Here is an 18,044-nt window from a genome sequence, read left to right on the forward strand (position 1 = left end):
GAGTAGATACAGGCAGAAGGCGCCATATCCCTAAAAGGCGTGCCGTAGACCCATAGAGCCAGCTCTGTGCTCAAATCTGCTACTCACACACGCCCACAATGGAGCAGTTTATCCACGAGATGGTTGGAGACAATGCTCCCATGGGAGCAAGGTCAAATCTAAGCTGGCCACCGTTCTCAGCTATGATTCTGAACAACACTGCTGACAGCTGAGAAGACAGTACCACTCAAAACTTCCTGGGACATCCCCTGCCCCCCTGTATGGGCAGCCTATTTAAGATACCACCCCGTGTTTACCCTGAACTCCAGAGGACACTGCACTGTCCTGGGGCCTTTTGTTAATGACCCACATTTTTCTGCAACATCAGAGCAGGGGATTGTATGATTTTTGGAATAGCTCCATCTGTCCCCAAGAGATCCCTTCACAATGCATAGTGTACAAAGGACTTGGGAGAGGAAATATGGAAAGTTGCTCAGATGGGTGTATTGTGTATTTCCCGACATGAGTGTGGCTGCTACATGGGGTTAGGAAGTGCTGCTGAGGGAGAGCAAATTGCCCAGCCATTGAGCTCTGGTTGAGCCTCTTCTAAGGACCCTCTCCTGACTGCAGGTCATAAGAACAAAGCTTCGTAGAAGGTCCAGGCTCTTGACAGCAGCAACTGTAGTCATTTAGTGCCTTTGTTATTCTTTAAAACGCCCCTAGTGTCAGTGGCAGTGGCAGTAGGGAAGTTTTTGGAAGCTGAAGAACCTGTCTGTGTGACACCTACATAGTCAGGGGAAACAGCACCCACATCCTCCCCACCGCCACCATGAATCTCTTGGGAAAACCAGCTTCCCGTTTTGTGTCCTGTGAGCCAGCATTTTCTGACCAGGCTCACAGAATCCGACATCTGGCCCAGGATTTCATCTGCAGCGCCTTCCTGGGTGGGCGAAGAGAAACAGGAACTGGGTGACGCACCAGTGGCTGACATGGGTGGAAGGAGAAACTGGCTTCCTCTAGTTCTACCCATGAAGCAGAGATAGCTGACTGCCCCGTCCTCACCAGCCTTCCCCTTCTGTGTGGGATGTAAGAGTTGAATGGAATAGCCCAGGCAGGTACAATATGGCCCAGTGGGTACTGAAATTGCAGAGAGGTGACAGTGTCTTACAGACACAGCAGGCCAGGCCATAGAAGGAGGAAGTGCATACCCTTTCCAAGGTCACACAGGAAGGGGGACAGCTGGACTAAGACTTGGGTCTTTCCCACCTAGTTCCCATGGGCTAGTGGCCAAAGCTGAGAAGTTTCTTAAATTCCAGCTTACCACTGCAGAGCTTGGACATGGAAGTTTTTGCATGGATGAAACTGATTCCTGTGAACCCCAAGTCCTGTGAACCCCATACTGAGTAGCTATCCTGTTATCATTGGAGAAGCCCAGGCTAGTCTATTTGGATACCATAAGAAGTTTGTTCCCAATTCTCAGCAAGTCTCAAGAATGTTTTCTATAATCAAGTGGACACTAAAAGTTGGTAGAGACCACCCATGCCTGCACCCCAGTATTGGGATGAGCCTGAAGGGATACCTGGTCACACGTGGGGCCATGCTACTCCCTGCTTTGGTGAGCTTCCCTCTTCTTGTGGATCTTTAGTATTTGCTATTACAATTCCCCACCCCCACTGTAGATACACAACTTTATTTTCCCCACGATGTTATGAGCAGCCTGGGGAGCATGCACACCACACTGAAGACAAGTGCTCACCAGGGAACAGAAATATAGTTCGAGCCAAAGGTGTCCACACAGTGTATGTCCCTTGCTTGTCTCTCACCAGGGTTCCTGTGTCCAGGGCTACATCTATGTATCTCTGAGCCTCTGGAGACTTGGGTGGGTGATTCGCTTCCATAGAATGCTCCTGCCTCAGAAAGTGACTGGGTACCGTATGAAGGCTAGGAGCAGAGCCTGAGTCCCTCCCAGAGCTGCTCTAACACACACCCAGCTTCCCTCATGCACCACTGAGTACAGCATCCCATCTGCCAGAGTGTCCAGATGTGTGTTTTTCCCTCTCGGAAGGATATGTCAAGGCCATCTCTTACCAACCAGGCAGAGCCAAAAGCACAGGGATCCCCAAACCTGGAGGTGGAGCTTGACAGCCATACCCAGTTTCCCGTCCAGAATCCCAGACATCACATTCGGAGTGTCCTGGAATGGCCAGATGATCACGGAAAATTCAAATATCAGAGCCTCAAAGATCTCGTAAATTGGCTCACTTGTGGTAGTCCTTGGGTACCTCTAAGGACTGCCTCAGAGTATGCCAAAGATACAAAGGGGCAAAGGGTCCACAGTAAAGTTCTGGTCCCCCAGCTTATTTTCTGGTCTCATCTTTCCACACCCTTCCCTTTGGACACGTTCTCCATCTTTGCTAGTTACATTTTTTTCAAAGAACAAAACCTCCTGGACACTGTCACAGATATATACAGCCTGACCAGCCTTGTGAGGGGACAAGGTTATAGACGGCCCTGCTGTAGTCACTAAGAAATTCAAAAGGTCTTTGAAAAGCAGCATTCACTTCCAAGGTTGGGTTGGGACATATAAGAAGAACCTCAACCTTCCAGACAAACAGCAACAACCTAAAGCCACAATCCTTCAATGCCAGTGACCCCCGGCACTGCACAGCAGTTCTCGGTGCGCACGTCTCTGGACCAGATCATTCTCTCTGCAGCACTGTGAGATCACCTGAGGATGCATTAGATATGCAAACTCTCCAGCTTCCTCCTGTGTCTTCTGATTTGGAAACTCTAAGGGTAAAACCCGGGTTGTCCTCACAGCACCCAGAAATAGAGATAGAAATGCAGGGGCCACCAGTGGCAAGTGATTGTTTGCTCCAAGTGACAGTCTGGAACATGTGTAGTCTCCACTAACCCTACTGACCACACTTAGCCAACTCTTAGTGTCTAGTTTCAGTAACTATTCTGTAGCCATCCAGTGGATGGCCCTTTCCATAGATCTTTCTGAGAGGATGGATGCAAGACTTGGGTGAGAAACACACATCTGGACAAATGAGATGCTGTACTCAGTCAGTGGTAGAGGAGAGAAGCTGGGTGTGTTGGAACAGCTCTGGAAGGGACACAGGCTCTGCCTTAGGGGGTTGAAAGCCTCCATACAGTACACAGTGGGCAGGAAAAGTGGACAACTCAAAAGGCTTCCAAGGCTTGAGACTGTAGAGGGAAGTGTCTCCATCTTCTGCTTTTGATATTGGGCATTTGCACAGCACAGACCTGAGCTGGAGGGCTCTCAAATCCATGATGAAATTTCAAATCTCCTACAGCAAGCTGTTCAGTCATCCAAGATACCCATCACAGCCTCCTCTCCCCAGTCTGCATAGACCTATGGAGAATATGGAACCCCGAGGTCTCTTGACATATCCTTTCAATAAAAGCAGAGCCATGCCATCAGCTCTACACACATTACTGTCACTCCGGGGAAGGAGGAGAGATGCAAAGCCACACACCTTTCAGTCTGGTCACAGTGAAGTGTCAGAGCATAGGTATCAGACAGAACAAAGTACTCGTACTGAGAGAGATAAGAAGCACAGAAGGGCAGACCCAAAAAAAAAAAAAAAGGTTGAAAAAGAATTGTTGAAAAACAGTAAAAACAACAACAAAAAAAGCCTAACCTTGTACAGGAAGTATGAGAGAAGAAAAAACAAAGGAAATAAAAAGAAAGAAAGAAAGAAAGAAAGAAAGAAAGAAAGAAGGAAGGAAGGAAGGAAGGAAAGAAAGAAAGAAAGAAAGAAAGAAAGAAAGAAAGAAAGAGAGAGAGAAAGGAAGGAAGGAAGGAGAAAGGGGAAGAGAAAGGGAAAAGCTAGGAAATTTTAAGTACATACGACAGATAAGATATTTGTCCCTCTGTTTCCATGGTTACCTTTGCAGATTTGGGAGCATAGGCAGGAGTACTTGGGGACTGTGGGGAATTACAAAGCCAACAAAGTGACTGGAAGTTCATGAAGCACAGGCTAGTTAGACACCAATAGAAACCAGTTTTCACACACAGCCTTCCCAAAACCTGTAAGTCCTGCCTCTCCACTCCAGGTTCTGACTTTTTGTGTGTTTCAGGTGAAGAAAGAACGACAACTTGCAAGATCCTGACCACGACCTCCCCCATCCCCACCCGCTCACACATCCCTGCTCAACTGCAGTGGCTGGAGAATGCCTGCCTGGCAGCCCAGCCTCCATCGGCCCTCTGGGCCATGCAGACCTGCAGGACGGCAAACCAATCCAGCCCTGCTCTAGCATCCTGAGGCTACCTGAGGCAAGAAGGAGGGAGGGGGCTGCCTTCCGACAGCAAACCAGATCTCCTTAGTGAAATGCAGCCTGACTGGATTTTGAAAAATATCAGGGAGGGCTGTGCTTCTATCCTATCCTATCCAGGAGGACTAGACTGGAAACAAACAGACAGATCCAAGTCCAAGTTTCCTCCAGGTCGCACCAAATAGGAGACCGGGCATTTAGGAATCCTCCGCCCAACAATAAAAGTCAACACTGTAACATGAGCACGTAGTTGAAAACGCAGTGACTAATTATGTAACTGTGGAAGAAGGCAATTCCTCAAAGGAAGGAGGGAAGAAAGAAAGAAAAAGGGGTTTTGTATACCCAAGTCTTAAAAATAGAACCGAAGGCTTAAAATCATACCCAGTTGTCTATTGTATACCCCTCTTTTAGCTGCTGAAAAGGTTAATAATTTTCCTACCGAAACTGAATGTGGGTTGTGAAAGAACATTGAAATGAAGAAAATTTCCCCGCGGCTGCTAATGTATTATCAGCAAAGCCATCGGGTTTCAGTTTGAGTTGTTTGTATTTATTTGTGAAAACAAAGATCAGATCAGCAGAAGCCTCATCCTAACTATTGTCCTGGAGTGTCTGAGTTTTTTGACATGGAAAAAGAACAGAAGACCCTCATATATATGTGTACACACACACACACACACACACACACACACACACACGTAGACATGAGAAGTCAAAACAACAGCTTAGGGGGAGGATGTGTTTAACTCAATTCTATCATTTGAGGAAGAAAAAGTATTGCCTCATGTAAAACATATTTGTTTACAGTTTTTTCAAACACGAGGCTTTATTTGTACTCTTAATTGTTAAAATTTTTGTCTACTGTATGGCCAGGTAGAGACTTTTTTTTTTTTTTGACTGTAATGTTTCTTTAATACTTTCAGAAGTGAAAATACAGCTGTATCATAATTCTCTGTAGAAGACTTAGTGGGGAATTACAATTTAAAGTCTCCTTTCAAAGATCAGAATCATGAGCTTGGAGCCACTTCTGAGCAGGAACCTGGATGAAATGCGAAGTCAGGTGCTTTTAACAAAAAATGTGTTTCAGATGCCAGGTGAGTGGGTCGTGCTCTGAAGTTTAGAAGTTTAGAAACCAGACAGTGAAGTGGTTAATGGGGCTGGGAGGGAGCTCAGAGACTCCTCTGCGTGTATTTCCATCACAACATAAACAGCAGAATAAAGAAAAGAAAAAAAAACCTGCAAAAGGAACTCTCCAGTGGTCTCACATCACCGAACAAACTGTTTTTCTACCTATTTTGTGTTGCGGGCTTTTGTTATCAACCCAATCGGCAAATTGTGGCCAATTTTGTCATGGTGTAAGCAGACATTTTGTTCCCAAACTGTTTTCAACATTTTTGCTACCAATTACAGTCAATGAGAAAATGAAGAAGCCACAATACAAACAGAAAGGACACTTCTTCTGTACCCGATTAACCCCTTTTAAGGTTAAAGATACATAGATGCGAGTACCGGTGCATGTTTTTTAAAAACAGAACTCTAGAAAATTCAGATTCTGAAATAATCTAGACAGTCTTTTGTGGGGGAAAAAAAAAGACTCATTAATGATTAACCTGCCGATTGGATTTTGAAACCAGCCAGGAGACGTTCTCCTGTTCTAACCACGCTGAGACCCTGACACTACTCCCATTTAATGACACGGTGTATCATTATTAATCTAGAAAAGGTTACAGAAACCAGATAAAGGTTGAAAATGCAGATGAGGGGCCCTGGGAGCCAAATGAATTAAACCAAGGTAAAAAAAAAAGTTAAAGAAAAAAATCACCAGTTAAGCTGTTATTTACTACTGAAAATAAATGACGCCCACGGAGTTCAAGCAATATATTAATATTGAAACCAAACGGCAGTCTTACACCACAAATCATTTCATTAAAAACAAATAAAGAATGACACCTAGCTAAAATGAAAACACAAGGCTTTATTTGGTGAGGCGTTAAATGTTAAGATCAGGACACAAGGACGGAAAGCTGGTCTGGCTTTTCTCTCTGCCTTGTTGTTGTTGCTGTGTGTGGCATCGTCACAACACAACACCGACAGCGAAGGACCCTTCCCTAAAGATTTGAGAATAACTTGGGAGGCGAGCAGAATGTGAGTTCGGAAAGCTCTGCTTGTCTCCGTCCCTCAGGTTGGAAGGCACAACCATGTGTACATTTTTAGCCTTTTAAAATACCAGCATGCCCACACACTGCCTCAGATTAAACCAAGGAGAAAATGACACATTCTGAAACCATTTTCTACAGCTACTTTCCTGATAACACTGAGGCGTTTACAATCGAATTAATGAGTTCTTAAAAGCCCAAACAATTGTCCACAGAGACAGAATCCTCACAGCCGCCTGCACGCCACTCTCAGGTTTTCAGGCAATTCTGCAAGTATTAATCTTTGTTATGTGTGTTCAGAAAAACTCAGGTTTTACATCCATTTCAAAGACTACTCATTGCTCTGGATAGTTAAATTGAGGAACACTCTGAAAAAAGCCCACGGACACACCACAGTGCTTCCTTGACCTCAAACAATCTAGGAATTGGTGGATTTCTTGTCCCTCGTGCCTTTGCCCAACCTGTTCATATTTGAAATTTCTTTAAGTAGCAAAGAGAGGAAACACCCACGAGTCTAAGGAGTCATTGTTTCTTCAGAAAGTCAATTTCTTCATAAACAACCACCCAGAGGAAAAAAAAATCAGAGGAGGTCCCAAACCAAACAGCCAAAAAAAAAAAAAAAAAAACCTCAGGAGGATGGTTGCACAAATTGTCAGAATGAAGACAGTTTAAGTCATTAACGAGGGAGTCAGTTTTATTTGTGATCGAGCTGAAAGAGTCCCCGTGAAAGGTCGACCCTGCTTCTGGTGATGTGGAATGAACGCAAACACCAGTGAGTTAATAGCTTCCATTCGAGAGTGACGTTTAGTAACCTGCCTGAAATTCAGAAATGCTTCTCCCTCTAATTCTCTCAGCACTTTGAGACCGTGTCCCCGTGTCCCACCAAGCAAGCAGTCTGCTGCCTCGAGGAAGACACCAACAAAAGACAGACAGAACAATTCTGAAACAGTGGTGTGATTTACAAGAGACAGGGAATTTCAGAACAAAAGAGGTCACCGGCATTTGTCATTTTCGGGGAGTATTTGGTGAGAATTTGATTTTAGAATACCCTCCCCGTCCTCATTTAGCAAAACTGGGCACTCAAACTCAGAAGAAGCCTCCCATGAACACCTACTACCCTTTGTAAAACCACACACAGCCCCATTGCCCTGTGTGAGACTTGGGAAATGATGATGGTTTTAGTCATCTGGAAAAAAAACAAACCATGACACGGGTTTAAGGGCTTTTCTTCAGAACCTCTGTCCTTTTGACTCTGCTTCACCACAACAGAAAAGCTCGAGTTCACACTCCATTGTGCTTGTGACCCGGGAATTTCTTAAGAGCAGGGTGGTTACACAGCCCCAAGCTCTCCCTGAATAAATGGTCAAGACATTATCTTTAAAAAAAAAAATCTCATGGGGGTAGGGGGAAGAATATATAAACATAAACGCTCTCCTGTATTAAAAATTAACATTTTAGCACAACTATTTGCCATGTAACCTAGCTGATGCCTTTTTTCACACACACACAACTTAAACTTGTTAACACCACCAAAACTTTTTAAACTTGTTTGGTTTAAAGACATTCATATGTATAAATAAAATGTGGGTTTCCCCCCTTTGTTTACACTTTTGCTTGAAGCTAAGCTACCATTTATAAAATGATGACAATGATTTTGTTAAAACAACGTGTGTTTAGAGGTTTAGACAGGCTCAGACATACAGTTGGGTATAGATATTAAGGTCTTCCTTTTTTTTTTACAAGATTTTTTAAAAATGAAAATCTATAAATAACTGAGACTGAGAGGCAGGAGCAGGACAGACAAAAGTCAGAAGAGCCCCCAACTCAAGATGCTTATCCTGGAAGCAAGGGTCTCAAAACACTGCATGATTTTTCTTTCTACAGAGGAGAAAATAAAACTGATCTTCAGTGAAACATTATCTATGTAACAGGCGGGAGGACTTTGCAATAAATGTAAGATTAATTTATGAGGAAAGGCACATTACACTCCTGCAGCCGGACCCTGACCCAGCTCACTGCTGTCTCACACAGTGGCACTGCATAGAGGAGAGAATGGCTCTGGCTGTAAACTCAAGAGTATGGCTAAGCAACTTTTTTTTTCCCTGAAGGGTGGATCTGTTACCCCAAGTCAAAGGCACTGTGGACGTCCCTGGACCCTGAAGAGTGTAGCGTGCTTCTGAGAGTCCTAGCCCTTTCATTGATGTTAGCTGGAAAGCTTAATTATCTGTAGGTGCCAACCAATTTCTTTCTCAAAGCCAGCTAAAAACAAAACTGAGAGACACAGCTTGTGGTTTCACAAAAAATGTATTTACATGAAGTGTATTTTAAAGGGAGTTCGATCCCCAGGCATGATGCCATCTGTGATGTGTGGTGAGTTTGACATTTAAAGATATCAGGGGTTGTCAGATGTACCTGCCTCCGGTCTATACTTAGTTAACATGCTACCACCCCTGCCAGCAAGCCTTGTTTTGCTGATTTCCAGCTTAGAAATCTGAAAAAAGACTCAACTTTATTTCACACCAGTCCTCTCAGATTCTCTTACTTCCCCACCTAAGATCTGTTTGGAAGGAAGTGGAGCTGTGGGTGACCAGGGGAAGAAAAGCCAACTTTCACATTGTCACCAGGGATGGGGACAGAGGGACCAAACCACAGAGTCTAGAGTTGGTGGACAGAGTTATAAACGACAGCGGTCCCCCCCCCCATGGCCCACTTCCTCGCCCCCAATCGTCTAGGAAAGAGCTATCTTTCCTATCTGCCAAGGCGGCTCTCCTTGACTCTTAAAAAAGGTCCACGGTGTCTGGAAAAACCCCAGGTGACTCCAAACATTTAACATCACTTATAACTACACCAACAGAAATCACATCAAAGGAGCCTGCTAAACACTGGCTGTAGGGTCTCTTCACTAGGGAACTCGCATCCCAGAGACCCTGGATCAGTGCTTAGAAACTAAGAAGGAAGGCTGCTGTGTGCTTTATCAGGAGAAGTAAGAGTGACTCGCTACTAGCTCATCCTCGGTCGAGTGATGCTTGGCAAGTGTGTGAGTCACTGTCCCCTCATTTTGAAGGGTCATTTCCCTGCCTAAGGAATGAGAGTTGAGTCACAGCATAAATTAGGATAAGCCCCCAAAGATGCAAATAGAATTCCTACCCTGTAGCCAGCAGCACCCTGAGGCTCAGAGTCTCCTTTCTGCGAATGTACAGACACCAGGCAGAAAGGGTCACGGTCCTTAAAGCTCCCCACAACCCTCCTCTTTTCCTCTCAACTGTGAAGGCTGAGGGATGCTTACCCAGGACCTTAACACGAGCGAGGGTTTATGTGCAGTGGTGGCGTGGCTTTCAAAGGATGTGAGGGGGAGTCGTGCACCAAACTGGGCCAGCTTATCTGCTAATTCAAAGGTCTTTTCTCTGAACCCAGAGCTTTCTCTTCGTTTGTTGTTGTTGTTGTTTTTTTTTTAAATAAAACTGTGGCATTATTTCACTGTGTTTAATATATACATATACACATATATCATACACGTATATGCATATACATGCATGTATATCATATACATACAAATAAAGGATTTTAAATGACTTTACCATAAGTCATTGAAAACTTTTAAAGAATATATTGTTTTGTTGTTATTATTATTATTATTATTATTATTAAATTATTGTTCTAGAAATCAAATCTGGAGCTTAGTGTATATGAGGCATGGTACCATCGTGTCTAAATTCCCAGGCAGGAGAAAGACATATTGAATCTGATTTAGACATTGCATGATGTATGCACACGTGTAAAGGCATCACATAAGCATGCATGCCTTTAAAAGTCGTATTTTTATCTATTAATTTTTTTTAACAAAAAAGTACGCGCACGTATATTCAACAGCAGAGTGTAAAGTGCAAAGCGAAGCTGCACGGCTTCCGTTCTGAACGGCGGCTCTAACTGTACACAAGTCCTCTGAGACTGTGCGTCTGTTAATTTTGATGTGTGATATTTTTTATTTGCAAACTTTTTTGTTATAAAGTTTATTTTTTCTAAATGGTGATACTATGTAAGTTTTATCTCAATACAACTATAAGAATTATGGTAAAAATCTCTTCCATTCTTGGTTGCCCTCCAAACCCAAGAGAACAGCTGTTCTGCAGAAGCCAGCAGCTCAGGGACAACGGGAAGGATGGCTGCTGCTCTCCACCTATCTTCTGAGCAGCAAACAGCAGCATTGATTTCTTTAGTGAACTTAGGGGCACCCGGACTTCACTTTCTAAGAAGTCTCTTCTGCCGGTCTGAGTTGTGGCCTTCATTCTAGAAGTTACCAAAGCTGGGGCTCAAATGCCAAGGTGAGGAAGGAGGGGGTTTACTTGGCCCTGAGCCCCGGGGTCTCTTAGATCCACAGTGCCCACACACGGGTTCTGCAAGCTCCTTCGTACACCAGACAACTGACATTCTCCTCAGCACCAGAAGCCCCAGGGAAGTTGATCATTACCTCTGCTTTACAGACTCATTTGGAAAAAGACAGAGTCGAGATACAGCATTTCTAGCGGACCTAATTCAGGCCAGTCTCAACTACTGCACAATCAAATGTGTGCCCTCCAATCCAGTCAGTCCAGGGGGCTCTTCTCCAGGATCCAGACACAGGCAGTCAGTGAGCCTGGGGGGTGAGGTGCTCTGCCCTCTGTCCTCCCTCCAACGCTGCCTTTGTTGTTGACACTATCCCTGATGGTTTATTGGCCTGCATTGCTCACTTCCTCTGCAGTCTGTTGCTAGGCTAGAGAAGGAGCCCTAATCGCCCAGAAAGAACAACATCAATCTTCTCTCAGTGCACTTGGTGACAAAGTAAAAATAATCCACACGTTCACATTGACATTTTTCTTCAAAAGGATAGCAGTGTCCCTAGAGAGGTGCAATATGTATGTATGTCTGCATGTATGTATGCATGTATGTCTGTATGTATGTATGAATGTCTGTATGTATGCATGCATGTATGAATGTATGTATGTATGAATGTATGTATGCATGCATGTATGTATGTATGCGTGCATTATGAATGAAGGTATGTATGTATGTGTGCATGTATGTATGTATGAATGTATGTATATTTCAATCACAAAAGGTTGGATAAAGTGTATTTGAAGTGAATCTGGTTTCATATTGAATTGTTGTCTGTCATCACCAACCTGGGTGCCTGCAGGCTCTTAGAACAGCTTGACTGTGGGTCTTACTAAATTGACAGTCTTTGTTTACTCCCCTCCCACCCTCAGAGGGGAGGGGGAGAAAAAGCAAACCACATTGTCAAAGCATTTAAAAACAAACCAAAGGAAACTGGGTTTCCAAGCTTTAAGCAGATGTTATTTACCCACAATCCGTTTCCAAGAAGTCACTTGGAAACCGGCTCCGTTTTCGTCAGCATTCATTTAGAAGCATGGAATTTCGCCGGTGCCGATGACATATATTTGCTTCTTGCCAGTGATAAGTGCAGGGTGAGCTATGTCTTCACCCCAGTTTCCCTCGATCTTGGGGATAGAACCATCCTAATCCCTTACGTGTCTTTCCGGCCACCATTGCTGGCAGAGAGCAAGCTGGTGGAGATGTGTAAGTGGCTCCTGTGTAGTTACTCATACCCTACACTGAAGCTAAGAGCCAGTGCCCGCCTGTTTTTTGAGAGATGTGTCCCTCTTGCTAGGAGGCTGGTCCTCACCTCTAGGTACCACACGTGCCTTATCCTTGAGGCTTCTCGGGCGCTGTGCCCAAGCATCAAGACTGATTTTCAAGGATGGGAAGGCTTGGGGCAAAAATGCTCATGGTGCATTCACCAAGACATGCTTTGACCCGAGCTGGGACTGGGCGAGTATCCATGGGCTGGGCTCACCAATGACTTGATGAGAGCATGGATCTATTTCCTAGCTTGGGACTCAACTATCATTTTGAGGTTGACCCAGACAGGCCAATTAAGAAGAACGTTGATGCTTTCCCAGGCCCACTGTGTAATATAATTCTTTGAGATAAGTGTTCTACTTGTCCTCGCTAGAGGGAGGGACACCAGTGGAAAAATGGTCAGTTTGCAGCAGATGATGGTTAAGTCAAGCACCGAGGAAGGACTACAGACACTAGCAGCACATCTCTCATTCTGTCCTCTGAGCATGAAGATTTCCCTGCCATTCCACTCAATGCCCAATACTCTACAGTCCACGCAGATACTTGAATCCTGTGGATCCGAATGCCTCCCTTCTTGATTGGAGTGTGCCTTTCCAAGACAGACACTATAGCAGTGGTTCTTCACCTGGGGGTCCCAGACCCTGACCCCATTTTTGGGTCAAACACAGGGGTCATATATCAGATACCCTGCATATCAGGCATTTACACTACAATTCATAGCAATAGAAAAATTATTGTTATGAAGTAGATATGAAAGTAATTTCATGGTTGTGGGGGCAGTCACCGCAGTGTGAGGAATTAACTATGGAACCGCAGCACTGGGAAAGCTGAGATCCACTGGGCTATAGTCAGATCTAGCACCAAGTATCCTACCTGGAACATCATAGCACGTGATCTACCTGAGTATCCCAGAGATGCACACGTGCTAGGACATGCGCCCATGTGGACACAAGATCAGATAAAAAAAAGTAAAAAGCTCGCATTAAAAAAAAAATTCTCAAAAACTGCCCGTGAGCCTTGCCGGTGGTACCTTGATAGAGCACAGGTTAGAAGGACTTCACTAAGATTGTTTATCCAATTAAGTGACATTTGTCTGCAGAGGTTTTTGCATGTGTCGTCTCTGCAGTCAAGGCCAGGACCAGCCGAGCACACCTAACCCAGTGTTCTCCCCAAGATTCTGGAGGATGGAATCCAAGAAAGTGCCAGGTGACTGGCACGCAGGGTTAGTCCAGGGTGTACAGCTAGGCAGGGGGCTTTCTGGCTAACAAGGGCCCTGACATGCTTTTCATAGACAGTTTATTAGATTCATTATTTCAAGATCAGCACTATTTTCCCTTTGAGTGTTCCAGGTCCCTCCCTGTTCACTGTTTTTTTGTTTGTTTGTTTGTTTCTGTTTTTGTTTTTTTTTTTTAAATACGGCTTCATTTAAACTTCACAGCTGCCCTGGGAGGTGAAGGGTGAGTGCACTCGGGCCTGCTGTTTGTTCATTTGTCCATCTGAAAGAAAAAAGCTTGTTTGACCCAGCAGAAAGGCCTGATTCAGGGCTCCTAGGACAGATCTCCTGGCAAAAAGACCCAGAGCCCGGCCTTCGGATTCCCAGACCTATATCTCAGGACTGCCCAAATGAGACAGCCTCGGTTGTTTCAGGACCTAGCCCATCCTAGGGGTAGAGAGGGGAATCAGCATAGAATGGGTTCAGGCCATGGAGCTGTACCCTATAACTAAACTCTGAGGCACTGTCTACTCCTTATACAATTTTTGCACTCCTTATGTGTGGCCTGAATCTCCCAGTAAGCCGTGGGAGACCTAAGGGCTCATCTCTAGGGGTTTTAATAGCGTATTACGAGGAAATGATTAGTGACATTCAACACCAGAGTGCAAATGACACCCATGGCAGGCATCCAAGAACACCTTGATCTTCTGGAAATCGGAATCTCTATACTTCACCCCACATTTTCAAACTCCAAAGAAGCCAGGCCCGCATCTGGGAGCCAGAAGCAGAAGACCACTGTTCCAGGAAGACAAGGAGACAAAGACATGAGAGTGAGCAGAGTATTTTCTCCGTTTACTGAGCTGAGGTCACTTTAGACTGGTCCCCCCATCTCCAAGAGACTGAAGCCACAGGTAGCCTGTGGACTCCACCCTTAGCCTGCTCCATCTCCCAGGACCTCCTCTCCCTTCCAGCACCTAAACAATGGCTCAATTTACTGTAGCCTCACCTTGCCTCAGAAAGACCAGGAGGCCCTCTGCAGCCTTGGGTCCCTGAGCTGTGTCTCACAGACCGGAGGTGGACAGAGTACCCAGGGGAGGTTCCTGTGCTTCTGAAATTCTAGAATCAGGGCTACAACGAGGCTTCACGAGTCACATCTCCAATCCTAGCATTTGGAAAGCAGAGACAGGAGGATGGAGAATTCAAGGCCCATCTGGGTTATATAGGATTTCCAAGCCAGCTTAGGCTACAGAGGGGAAGAGAGAACTGGGCTGGAGAGATGGTGAAGTGTCTGCCATGCCGGCACTGAGTTTGGATCCCCAGCACCTATGTAAAAATGCAGGTGTGATTCAGCGCATCTTTAGTCCTATCCCAGGAGGCAGAGGTCAAAAGAGTCCCTGGAATTCACTGACCAGACTGTCAAGCCAATTAGTGAGTGCCAGCTTCAGTGAGAGACCCTGCCTCAAAATGATAAGGTGATGGGATGGAGAAATATCGGGGGAGACATGTTGATCTCTCCACACATACGTTAGCATTTGTACATAGGCATGCAATACACACAGATAAATCGAGAGAAGAGAGGGGTGGGGGAAGGGAGAGAGCAAGGAGACAAAAGTACCACAGGCCACACTCATTTCGTGCCAGATCAAAAATGCGGGGGAGGTGACATTTGGAGAAGGGCCTATCTCATCAGCTTGTGGCGTACTTGTCTTTTTCCCTGGGGGAGTTAGGAGGCCTGCTCTTCCTGGGCCCTCTGGGTTGGAGTCCTCTTTGGGAGAACGGCAGCCATGATCACCTGCAAGGCCTGGTGGGTCCCTTGGGGCAGGCACCCCATCAGGCTACCCAGGTCTTTGTGACTTTTCTGGTCCTTTGCCTCAGAGGCTAGCAGGAAGCTCAGACCCACCCAGAGGGGAGAGGATCCTGCTACTCTAGAAAAAGCCAGTGTTGGAATCATTTGCTTCTGGACTCTGACTGTTAAGGGTGGGGCTGGGAAGGGTGGATTCATTTGCTTAACTTTTTATTTTCATTTTTAAATAATGTTCTTTTTTTTCTTCTTCTTCTTCAGTGAAGGAGATCAAACCCAAGGCTTTAGGCATGCTAGGTAAGCAGTGAGCTATCCCCTCAACCCCATGACACCTTTCTGGTAAACGACCCACAAAGATTTTTAGAAAGGAGAATGATGGGAAGATAAAAACACCCGAAGAAAACAGAGTGAAAAGAAAAGGGGGTGTTTGGGAAGAAAGCAAGGTGGGAGGGAAATTAGCACAGATTCTCACCTCCTGCGGAGAGAACCAGGAGAGAGCCACAGCCTCCTTTTGACTCAAATATTATTTGGAAGAGTATTTAACAAGTGGTTACAGAAATAAAGTAGAAAGAAAGAATCTTCGAGTCAGACTCCCACTGCTCTGTAGAGAAGCATCCACAGGGGAAAACCCATCTCACCACGAGAATGTTGCTTTGCTACCATGCCTCCTGGAGCCCAGTCTTAGCAGCAGGGCAGTCGGGAAGCCAGGAAGACTTATCCTCCGACTGTAAATGTAGCCTTGGAACCCCTGCTAATGAAATAAATCTCTGCCCGTGGGGGACGGGCAGATACAAAGGGAGGCTCCGGGGAGCGGTGGGGGGCATCCTTCCAGCCCTTTTAAGAAGTGTGGTTTTAATGGAAAGTGTTTTAAGATTAGTGATGATTCTGCAATTTATCTGAAAAGTCAAAAGAGGGTTTCAGAATGATGCTCTATAGAAATTTGTTCTTGTGCCTCCACAACCCCCATCGTGTGCTCCAGAGAAGGCTGGCTGGTCTCCAGAACCTAGCTACACGGCTGCTTGGAGAATGCTCTAAGACTCTAATACTGTCCCTTTGGCCAACAGCCAGTCTGGCTAAACTCTGAGCACCTCTCAGCCATTTCACTCTGGCCACAAACCCTGTTTGCATCTTCCCGTTCCCCAGGTTTTTGTTCCAGCCATTTCTGTCATGTCAGGCGAACAAGCCATGTCCCTCCTGTCCCGCTTCCTCTCCCTCTCTCCCTCTCCCTCACTCTCTCCCTCTCCCTCTCTCTTTTTTAATTTTCTTCCTTTTTCCGATAAGCCCATTTCACACTCTGCTGGACACTCCCCCCCGTTTGGAAGCATATTTCTGATATTACATTCCAGGACCTCTTCCCTTGGTTTCACCCCATTAGTCTGGTTACCCCTCCTTTGAGCCTGCTAACTTCTTCATATACCTCCTGGGCATAATCTTCACCAGTGGGTGAGCCACACTTTCTTTTCTTGCTCAGACAGCATCCAGGAGAGCTCACCCTCTTTAATTCTTGTGAACTATGTCCTGTGTCTTTCTCTCCCCTCACTAGGGTTCTCTGTCCCTGTGTACTCTCCAGCTCTGCATTCTTAAGTCTATGTGTGTGGTCCCTTTTAGAAAGAATTTATAACAGGGACAGAGTGGGGGCGGGTGAATAAGGTGGGAGTGGGTTTGCATCAGATTAGAAGAGACTTTTCTCTCACCAACTAAGGACAAAGGCAGCCATTGACCCACACTATTTCACACCCTGTGTTCGGATGGTGCACAATGTCTAGTCTTGAATCACATGAAGTTAAATATGTCCCCAAACAGCACGAAATAAACGGGCTTTTCCAGCAAGATGTATGTCAGAAATCTAAAAATGCCTTGCCAGTTGTGATGCTATCTCATTTGGGGGAAAAAAAAGCCTGTTGTGTTTTGTGTCATCCAGATAACTATGTCACACATGAAGTCATCTGCGGTCCGCACTCAGGCAATTTCTTCATTTTGTCACCACCTTCCACAGATTGTTAGTGCTGGCATTGGTCACCCATGCGCTACCACAAAGCATCACTGAGGTTGGAACAGTGTTTCCTGTCAGGAACAGTGTGAATTGTTGGTCACAGGGACACCGACTTGTGTGGAGTTAAATATAATTAGTGTCTATTCCACTGACATGGGCTTTACAAAGATACCAGACAGAGCTCTAGAATGTGTTATCTAATAGGGGAATGTATGCTGGGGTAAAGATTGAAGGGATGTCCTAGAAACGGCATAAGAAACCGTTTTCTCAGATCAGAGAGTAATTGTGGACTGTTTGTTTCATGGGGTGTTTAGCTCTCGGGCTAATACAAACCACTTAGAGGTCTTACAGAGGGACTGAGAATTTAGCTCAGAGACACAGGCCTTCCCTGGAGAGTACAAGACCCTGGACTCAACCTCCAGCATTATAAAAAGGAAAAGATTACATTGCTAAGTCTCAGTTACATTTTCCTCTTAGTAAAATTGCACGCGCACACACACACACACACACACACACACACACACACACACACACACACACAAATAATAGACAGGAGAGGGGCCTGATGGTCCAGGCCTGTAGCTCAGCTCGTCAGTCAGCAGGCTGAGGCAGGGTGATCACAGGTGTAAAGCCAGCCTGGGCAGCTTAGTGAGACTCTAAGACTCTTTAGGAAGGGCGTAGCTCAGTGGTTGAGAGCCTCCTAGCCTAGCCTGCAAGTGGCTTAGGACTCAAACCTCAGAACCCTAAAAATCAAAATGTTTTTCTTTAAAAAGGTACGAATAAAAATGTGGAGTTCACATTGTAAGACCACGGGTCAGATCCTACCTAGCTCAAAGTTCACATAAGGCCACCCAGTCTACATGACACACTTTCTGTGTCCCCCTGAGAGAGCTGCAGTTTCGCCGTAGACTAGAAAGCAATCCTACAACTACAACTTCCCATTGAGAAAAGGTTTTTGGCTTGACA

The 18,044-nt window shown here is 45.4% G+C and overlaps 1 long non-coding RNA gene across 2 annotated transcripts in view; it reads right to left on the reverse strand.

The window, feature by feature from the left end:
- The window catches only part of LOC134486149 (histidine-rich glycoprotein-like), a 56,782-nt gene that overhangs the window by 1,054 nt on the left and 37,684 nt on the right, over window positions 1-18,044 (reverse strand). The window lies entirely within an intron of this gene.

Source organism: Rattus norvegicus, chromosome 3, assembly GCF_021556685.1.
Source record: "Rattus norvegicus strain SHRSP/BbbUtx chromosome 3, alternate assembly SHRSP_T2T, whole genome shotgun sequence".
Taxonomy (NCBI): Eukaryota; Metazoa; Chordata; class Mammalia; order Rodentia; family Muridae; genus Rattus; species Rattus norvegicus.